This window comes from Martes martes (assembly GCF_963455335.1).
Source record: "Martes martes genome assembly, chromosome: 6".
In the NCBI taxonomy this organism is placed as follows: Eukaryota; Metazoa; Chordata; class Mammalia; order Carnivora; family Mustelidae; genus Martes; species Martes martes.
In genome coordinates, this window is record NC_137893.1 from 38478211 (window position 1) to 38487903 (window position 9693).

Here is a 9693-nt window from a genome sequence, read left to right on the forward strand (position 1 = left end):
GGTAAATTGTAGGAAGTGAGGTCAAGATTATAAGGGTCAAGGTCATATTAGGCATGGAAGGCCACTGTAGGCATTTTGATTATTACTTTGAGTAGGATGTAAGCAGTGTAACACTTTAAAGATTAAAAACTGCTAATTCTACTCTAAGTTGTTCAACCCAACAAGCAACAATAATTCTTTAATCATCTCCATGAAAAGCTTTTCTTTTAGATTGATTGGTTACAAATCCTACAACAGGAAGCAATCTCCAGAGTGAGTCTTTCTCATTGAAATCAGTAAGAAACACTTTTAATTTTACTACCTGGAGCTATTATACTGAATATTTAAAGGGCAGATTAAAACTCAAGGAATCAGTAATTAGTAATTAATTGGGTTATAGAAACATCAACACCAAGGTCATCAGTTCAAATCAAAGTTGTGCAAACATAATTGTTAACATCTGAAAACACTTCACTGGAAATTATGGAATGGAGGTCTGTCTCAATCTTTTTTTTTTCTTGTCAAGAAGCATTCATATGCACAAGGCAAGAATGACCCTGCTTTTGATATTCAATGGTATGCCTGCAGGAAGCCTTTTTTTAGATGCTAAGGTTAAATGAATCTGGAAACTGGCCTATTGGGTCAGGGTAAAACACTTTAGCACAGCACATAATCAAACATTTTCTAAAATGGCATTAGAGTGTGTTCTCCCTAGTTGATTCTAACCCTCATTATGCAAAATGCACTGAAAAATGTAATGCAGAACATGATGATTTGATTATGTAACAAAACTAGTTAATTGTTTTCATTAGCTGCATAATATTTTTGCACAATAAAGATAATTGAGTGTTGAAAATGTACTAATTCATTTAATCCCATGAGACAAAAAATAATATTGAGGGAAATAATGATATTGTTAGGGACTCTGATTAGCAGAGAACAAAGCACAAATTCTACTTGCTAACAGGCATAGTTTCAATTTGAAGCACAATATGGAAAAAAAAAATTCAGCCATTTTGCTTGTTGAATTATTTAAAGTTAATAAAGTGGTTAGACTTTGCCTTCTTATAAAGTTCAGACAGTTTTACCAACTGGGTGGAGCAGCAGAAAATATTCTTTGCCCACATATATTACATTTGTAAGTATGTTTATGCTAGATTTCAAGCCCCTGTGGAGGAGAAGAAAGGAAGAGTATACTGTAGTGTCTCTCCTAATCAGATGGTGGCCCCCAAATGTGGGGAAACCCAATCTGGTAAAAGCTAGTGGTGTGTGCATGGTGGGGAGGGAGGGGTGGTCAAATAATTCACCCCAGGCAGAACAAAGGAGATAGAAGATTACTGAGTACACCACAGTAAAGTGGCAGGCAGGAAAGCAAAACAGAGACTGCAAGGAGAAGGTGGTGAGGGACCATAGCGATAGGGTGGAGTGAGGAAGTTTGGGGACTTATGGAATGTTCCCTTTTTTGGTAATCTTAGGAACTGACCTGGTTGTAATTGGTCAGTTAAGGCCTATGGCAGTTTTGACTTCTGTTGCTTAATGAGCTTGTTTGCATTAAGCTGGGGAACACTGTGGACCCTTCTGCATTGATCAAGTTTCCTATTGCTCAAGCCAGTTGCCTAAAAGTTGTCTCTAAATTCCCCGACAGATTGAAACATCTTTGTTATTGGGGCAGAGGTCTCATCTTCAGTAGCTTCTTCCTGCTGAATGAAGGGTATCGAGATGTCCTTATCTATGGGTCAACACTGGTCCATTGGGAGTTTATATGTAGGCATTACAAAAGGCAGAGGCAAATGAATCCAAGAAATATATGAATTTCCCTGAATAAAAAGGATCATATGTTGGGCTGAATTTATGGCAGAGAAGAAACTTCAGCACAGGTGAAGAGACATTGGAAAACCAAAGTAAGATGATGATTATGATGATGATGATGATGATGATGATGATGATTATCAGAAAGAGAACCACAAATAAAAGACCTTTCATAGTTGACCAAAATCTTCCTCCAGTCTTGGAGTTTAACTAATCATTAAAGGAAAGAGAGGGATTTTTTAATGTGCCAGTTTGAGTAGTTGTGTCTTCTAGTAATCCTGTCACATTTTTGTGGTAATCTGGAGTATATACACAACACTTTTAATAAAGCATAAGTTCCTCCTTCAGCTGTAGTCAAGTTATCAGGGGTTACTCAGTTTTGGAGGCGCAATTTTTGAATTAGTTAAAGGTGGCCACTGTTTGCTTGGCCAAAGCTCCTATTTACAATTTTATATAAATAGAGGAAGCTCCTGGGATAAGTATAGCTAAGGGATAAAAACCATCAAGAGGCCCTCTTTGTTTGATGCCCAGCCTTAATAATATCCTAATTACAAGGAATCATTGGCAAGGGGGATCAGACTTGTCTAGGGATATGGGCAATGCCAAGTGCATCATCCAATCCAATCATAAGAAAGTGGGCCATACATTATTTCCACAAGCCCATAGTTAACCCCATGAAGTGGGGTACAGTTTGGCTTTTAAGAAGAGATTTTTTGGGGCACCTGGGTGGCTCAGTGGGTTAAGCCTCTGCCTTCGGCTCAGGTCATGTTCTCAGGGTCCTGGGATCAAGCCCCACATCAGGCTCTCTGCTCAGCAGGGAGCCTGCTTCCCTTCCTTTCTCTCTGCCTGCCTCTCTGCCTACTTGTGATCTCTGTCTGTCAAATAAATAAATAAAATCTTAAAAAAAAAAAAAAAAAGAGAGATTTTTGTCATTCCAGACCCACAGAATTGGTCAAGGTGATGGTCAAGTTATACAATTGTTGTGGAATCCATCCCATTTTCAAGCTGTTCAATTAATCATATGCACATGGGGTCCTGTTATTATCCCCACAGAATAACAAGCATGAAGACTGCATATACATGGGCTATTGTGGCAAATTCTCTGAAGTTTACCTCACATTGTCAAGTTTAAGCAAACAACAATATTCAAAAACAATCAAAACTAGAATTTAATATCTGCAGAGGTATGTTATTGAAAATTTACTCCCTAAAGTCACTGTCATTTTTAATCTGAGATAACCAAATCAAGACTAATTCATTTAAAAGCAAGTCCAATTTTAACATACTTGGCCTAGTTATTTACATAAGCCCAGCAAGAAGTGATTGATATATAGATAATTTTAAAATCTGTTTTGCTGAAATCTTTTATAAGAAATCTCTAGGGGAGCCTGGGTGGCTCAGTCAGTTAAGTGGCTGCCTCTGTCTCAGGTCATGGTCCCAGGATCCTAAGATTAAGCCCCATGTCAGGGACCCCACTCAGTGGCAAGTCTGCCTCTCCCTCTCTATCTGCCTCTCCACTACTCATGCTTTCTCTCACTCTCTCTCACAAATAAATAAATTTTTAAAAAATGGAAAAGAAAAAGAAAAAGAAAATAATTTCTAGATTGAACTTTCAGGAGACTCTCAAGGCCAGAAGCCAAGCCAAATACTTGCCATCAGACATGCCTGCAATAACTGTAGATTTGGGTGAATTCCTCTTTTTGAGGTCCCCAAAATATCATGAGGGTCCTGCACCTGCCAGGAAATGACATTCTTTATTCATCTCTTAAGGCTGCTGGGAACTTTGTAAGCAAGGTATCAAGCCAACATTTCCAAGGGGCTTTATTGGCTCCATAAAGTCAACCTTGGTTACTTAAAGTTGTCTTGTCATATCTGAGTTTATGCCTGTCTCTCAAATATGACACTCCAGTCAAAGCCTTGGTGAAATAACCAAGGTTTCCCAAAAGTGTCCTGTTACAAGGAGAACAGGTTTTTGTTGAACTTATGCAAATAACTATAATTTCCATGAAAGAAAGAACACTCATTGAGAGTTTCTGAACTTCAAAGGTAGGAAGAAAAGTTAAATGCTTCATTTTTTTCATAAAGGAACATTTTATCATATTTCTATATGTCATGCGTATCTTAACAGAAAATTTCATTAACCTGGAAGAGCAAACACTAGAGAACCAGCAATGTTTCAAACAAGAGTCACAAAAACTATAATAATCTTCCTCATTTCATTCAGTCTCATGTTACTAACTCTTATTCTGTTTGACACACCTTTTCTCCTTAGTTCTGGAAATTCTTACCCAGTTCAGTGTAGTGATCTTAAAGATATCAAATTCCAAAAAATAAAAAACACAAAAACAAAAAACAACACCACCAAAAACACACACACACACACATGAATTCCTTGAGGACAAAATTCATTTTGCAAGACCATCAGAACAATAACTACAAATGACAAAAAAGTAAAAAATGGACACAGTTAAAGATCTGATATGTGATGGGCACCTGGGTGGCTCATTTGGTTAAGCATTGGCCTTCGGTTCTGGGCATGATCTTGGGGTCCTGGGATGGAGTCCCACTAGGCTCAGCAGGGAGTCTACTTCCCCCTCTCTCGCTGCCCCTCCACTCCACTCCATGCATGCTTTTTCTCTCAAATAAATGAATAAAAATCTTTAAAAAAAAAAAAAAGATCTGAAATGAAAGTTCATTAAAATGCAATTGACAAAGAAATTCAGTTATTTCTGTGACACATTAAATCTTGGGGAAATTTGTTAAGAACCTTAGAAAGTTTTAAAGAACATACCTAAAAAGTTTTATGGATCTCAAAGAACTGATAAAGATTAAATATAAAAAGTTGGCTTTCTGGGCAAAGAAAAAAGAAAAACCTTTGTATACATTTTCTTGTCAGAAGCGGACCAACAATCTGAGAAAACTTAGTCTTTTTAACAGAAGGAAAGCAGAATTTCAATCTTATATTAGTGTACTTAAAATCCATTCATTCAATCTTAGTCCTACCTGACCACTCAGAATTCCATTCCAAAGATTTCCATTCACCAAACTTTTACAATGTTCTTTTGCATTCAGATCTTGTCCAAAGTCTTTTCTCACCAATGACCAGTTAAATTTTAGGAGAAAATTACCTTCTTTTCCCTCAACAAAATGTACTCCCATTACTTATATCTTTCTTTAAAAAAAAATAATTAATTATTTTTTATTATGTTATGTTAGTAACCATACAGTACATCATTAGTTTTTGATGTAGTGTTCCATGATTCATTATGTATAACACCCAGTGCTCCATTGCAATACTTGCCCTCCTTAATACCCATCACCAGGCTCACCCATCCCCACCCCCTAAAACCCTCAGTTTGATTCCCGGAGTCTGTCATCTTTTGTGGTACATCTTCCCCTCTGATTTTCCCCACTTCATTTCCCCTTCCTTCTCCTAATGTCTTCCATATATTCCTTATGTTCCACAAATAAGTGAAACCAGATGACAACTGTCCTTTTCTATTTGGCTTATTTCACTTAGCATAAGCTCCTCCAGTTCCATTCATGTTGATGCAAATGTTGGGTATTCATCCTTTCTGATAGCTGAGTAATATTCCATGGTGTATATGGACCACAACTTCTTTATCCATTTGTCTTTTGAAGAACATCTTGGCTCCTTCTAGTTTATATATCGTGGGTTGTGCTGCTATGAATATTGGGGCGCATATGGCCCTTCTTTTCATGACATCTGTATCTTTGGGGTAAATACCCAGTATTGCAGTTGCTGGGTCATAGGGTAGCTTTATTTTTAACTCTTTGAGGAAATCCCACACTGTTTTCCAAAGTGGCGGTACCAACCTGTGTTCCCATCAACAGTTTAAAAGGGTTCCCCTTTCTCTGCAACCTCTCCAACATTTGTTGTTTCTTGTCTTGTCAATGTTCACCATTCTAACTGGTGTAAAGTGGTATCTCAATGCAGTTTTGATTTGAATTTCTCTGATGGCTAATGATGTTGAACATTTTTTCATGTGTCTGTTAGCCATTTGTATGTCTTCCTTGGAGAAGTATCTGTTCATATCTTCTGTCCATTTTTTGACTGGATTATTTGTTTTTGGGGGGTTTAGTTTGAAAGTCCTTATATCTTTCTTACACATCTCTTGCTTTCCTACAACAGAATTGTTTTCCTTATTTCTATCAGTCTTAATTACATTTAGCAGAATTCTAACTCTTAGAAACCATAGTCTCCAGTGAAAATTAAGTAGTAACCAATTGTGAACTGTTACACTAGAATTCTTTAGATGACAAATTAATGAATATATTTCATAAGTTTTAGGAACACACATTTTTCATAGTACAGTCTTCCAATAAGGCACAAAGTACATTTTCCGACAGATACAAATATCTTTAGTTTCTCTGCAATAAGGAATCAAAGAACTTAAATTCAGTAATCAATGCTTTAGTATTTTATTTTATTTGGAAAAGACAAATATCCAATGAATTCAATCCAATTTATCATTGAATTTAGCAAAACTTCATAGTTTCAGGTTTAACAGCTATCTGCAGGGTCAGATGACATTGAAACCGAGCAAGATACATTCTACAGTTTTTGCAGAGTTTGGGGTTTTGGGACAATGATTGAAGCCTTGGACATATGAGACCTCTCCCCATTTGGAGAAGTTCTGGCAAAAGAGGTCAAACTGGTAAATAGTATTACAGAAAAGAGTTCCATGGAAGTGTTGTACCTCTTAGTGTGGGAGTTTGTACTAAGACCAGGAAATGTTATTAAAAAGATGAGATTTTTTTTTCCTCAGGTTTTGGAGGTCAAATACATTCAGTTATTAAGAATATAACCCAACCATGAGTACAAAGGAATAGAGGGTGTTTGTCCCATAGTGGGAGTGATCAGCCACTGATTCTCACAGGGGCACCCCACCAAAGGGAATGGAGTTCAACCTAATGGTCACGATTTCAGTCAGGGAGTCCTGCTGACCTCAGAAAGGAGGGCTACCGATGCTTCTGGAGCATCCCACCAAGGAGCAGCTTGCAGGAAATAGCAATGGCACTTTCTGTTGGGTCCCTGCAACACAGAGAGCCAGACACCTGTTGTCCAAACTGTGTCAGAAAGGGAGGGGCAGGACTCACCACTCAGATATATTGGAATGTATTTTGCCCATAGATCAAGATGGCGACTGGACCTGGGGGAACAAAGCAAAAAGGGGAGGGGTTCAAAAGAAGCAAGGTAGCTGAAAACAAGCCAGCATCATGAAAAGGTGCCAAGTCCCTAATCTGTGCAGATTGACCCTGGGTGAGCTGCAGATGGAAGGAGGGAGAAGAATAAAGGTGTCATTTGCCCTCATAGGTACAGGCTGGCTGCCTTCAGACCTTTAGACGACACCAGAGAGCCGCCCTGGCCAAGAGACCTTAAGTGCTCTGAGGAGTACTAGGATTTGGCTGCAAAAGGACCAGAAAGAAAAAGAAGAAGGCAGGCAGGATCCCTCGAAAGGGCAAAAGCAGAAAAATCCCTCACCCTTTAGGGCATGAGTGGTCTGGTGTGTTCCCCCTAGGGCTTCAGATCCTCATGGAGGAGTAACATCAGCTGGGGCTTTTTGGTTCCCCAAGGAATACCAGACTCAGTCCAGCAAGGGATAGTCCCGAGAAATTCCTGGAGAATCCAGGGAAAGCCCAAGGCTGACAAAGTCTCCCTGCATAGGGTCCACCAAATGTAGGCCCACAAAGCCTCCTGGTAAGGGCTACCAAGTATGGTGCCTCTCCTGATCAGATGGGGGCCTTCAAATGTGGGGCAACCCAATCTCATGGAAATCAGGAGTGCTGCCAGTGAAAGAAGTCACCTGAGGTAGAACAAAGGCAATAGGAGTTTACTGAATACATCACAGGGACATGGCAGGCAGGACAGCAAAGGAGAGACTGTGAGGAGGAGGTGGTGAGGGACCACAGTTAGAGGGTGAGGGCAGAGTGAAGGAGCATGGGGCCTTATGGAATTTTCCCTTTTCTGATAATCTTAGGAGCTGGCCCTGGTTGTAATTGGTCAGTTAGGGGCCAAAGCTATTTCAATGAGCCTGTTTGCATTCAGCTGGGTGGCTGCTGTGGGCCCTTTTATCACCATCAGGTTTCCATTGCTCAAGCCTGTTGCCTAAAAGGGGCCTCTACCTTTATTGCTTGAAGTAAAGAGTTGCATGTAAAGAACAAAATTCAATAAAATACAACATGATCTTTAGATGCATATTTTCCCGATCTGAGTATATTTCCTGACTTCATAAAAAATAAATATAAAAAGTGTAAACCACAAAAAAAGCAATAATACCTACAAGAATAATATTTATATATTTTGGGGTCCAGGAAGGCCTTTATAAATTTGACACCAAGTGAGAAACCATAAAGGAAAAGAGTAATAAATTTCAATAAATGCCAAAAATATCCAACTACAAAACACAGAACTGGGAAACTATGTGTGGTATTTATTGGTGACCATAGATTAATATTTTTAATGTTACTGAATAAAAGAAAACAAAAGAGCATCTTTAGAGAAAAATGATCAAGAACATAAGTTGATAGCAATATAACAAATATTAAGGTCAATAAACAAATGAAAAAGTATTTCAAGTCATTCATTAATTAACTTAAAAATGAACAAAATTTATTTTTGCCCTATTAAATATCAAATTGGCAAAGGTTTAAAAAATGAACAAACAAGAGTAAAATACTGTTAGGATAAATAACAATGAATATAATGAATCAAAAATTCTTGTTTACTTCTAATGGAAATATATATTTATGTATAGACAGTAAACTTCTGGGGAATAATTGGTCACTCAAAATTAATCCTGAATATGTACCCAACATTTTTTTAAAATTAATTTTTTCTAAGGAGGTAATTAAGGATGTTTATACATAATTAACAAATATGTGTGAATATGTGTGTGTGTACATACATATTTATGTCCATACATGCGTGTGTCTATCTACAAATGCAGGCATATTTAGTTATTTTAGTAGATGGACAGTGGTATCTCATTGTGGTTTTAATTTGTGTTTCCTTGATGGCTAATGTCTCTGACTACTTTTTTTCATTTACTTATTTGCTATTCATGTTTTCATTTATAAAATATCTGTTCAAATCATATACATATGTGCATTTTTATAATAATTTTTAAAGAAAAGTATAGTCTAAGTACAGTACAATGTAAAGACCTTAAGTGCTCAGTGTAATGAATTTTGACAAATACATATAACCACACAACTCATACATTGTGTCCCTTTGTCAACTCCAACTCTACTTCCACAGCACTATTCTGACTTAGATCACAACAGATTAGTTTTTCCTGTTCTAGAGTTTCATGTAAATGAAATCACACAATATACACACATTTTTTGTGTCTGCCTACTTTACCTAAAAATAAGGTTTCTGAGATTCATCCATGCTGGGAGTGTCAATAGTTAGTAGTAACCTCTTGTGTGACTATACCACACATTGCATATTTATTTTCCTGTTACTAAACACTTAAGTCATTTTAAGTTTGTGGCCCTTATGAGTAAAGTTGCTGTGCACAGTCATATCCATGTCGTATTGAGAATATGTTTTTATTTCTCATGAGTAAACATCTATGAGTGGAATTCCTGTGGTAAATGGCAGGCTATACCTTTTTCTACTGCATTAGTAATTTCTGAGAGTTCTGTTGTTCCTTATTGTCACCAACATTTGGTGCTTCCATTCTCTTTAAACTGTGCTATTTTAGTAGGTTAGTAGTGGTATCTCATTGCAGTTTTAATTTGCATTTCTGTGATGACTAATGATGAGCACTTTTTTTCATGTGCTTATTATCCATTCATATGTCTTCTTTGTGAAATGTTTCCTCAAGTCTTTTGTCAAATATTTTGAAGAAGGGAGTGATAATTGTCTTTCCACTA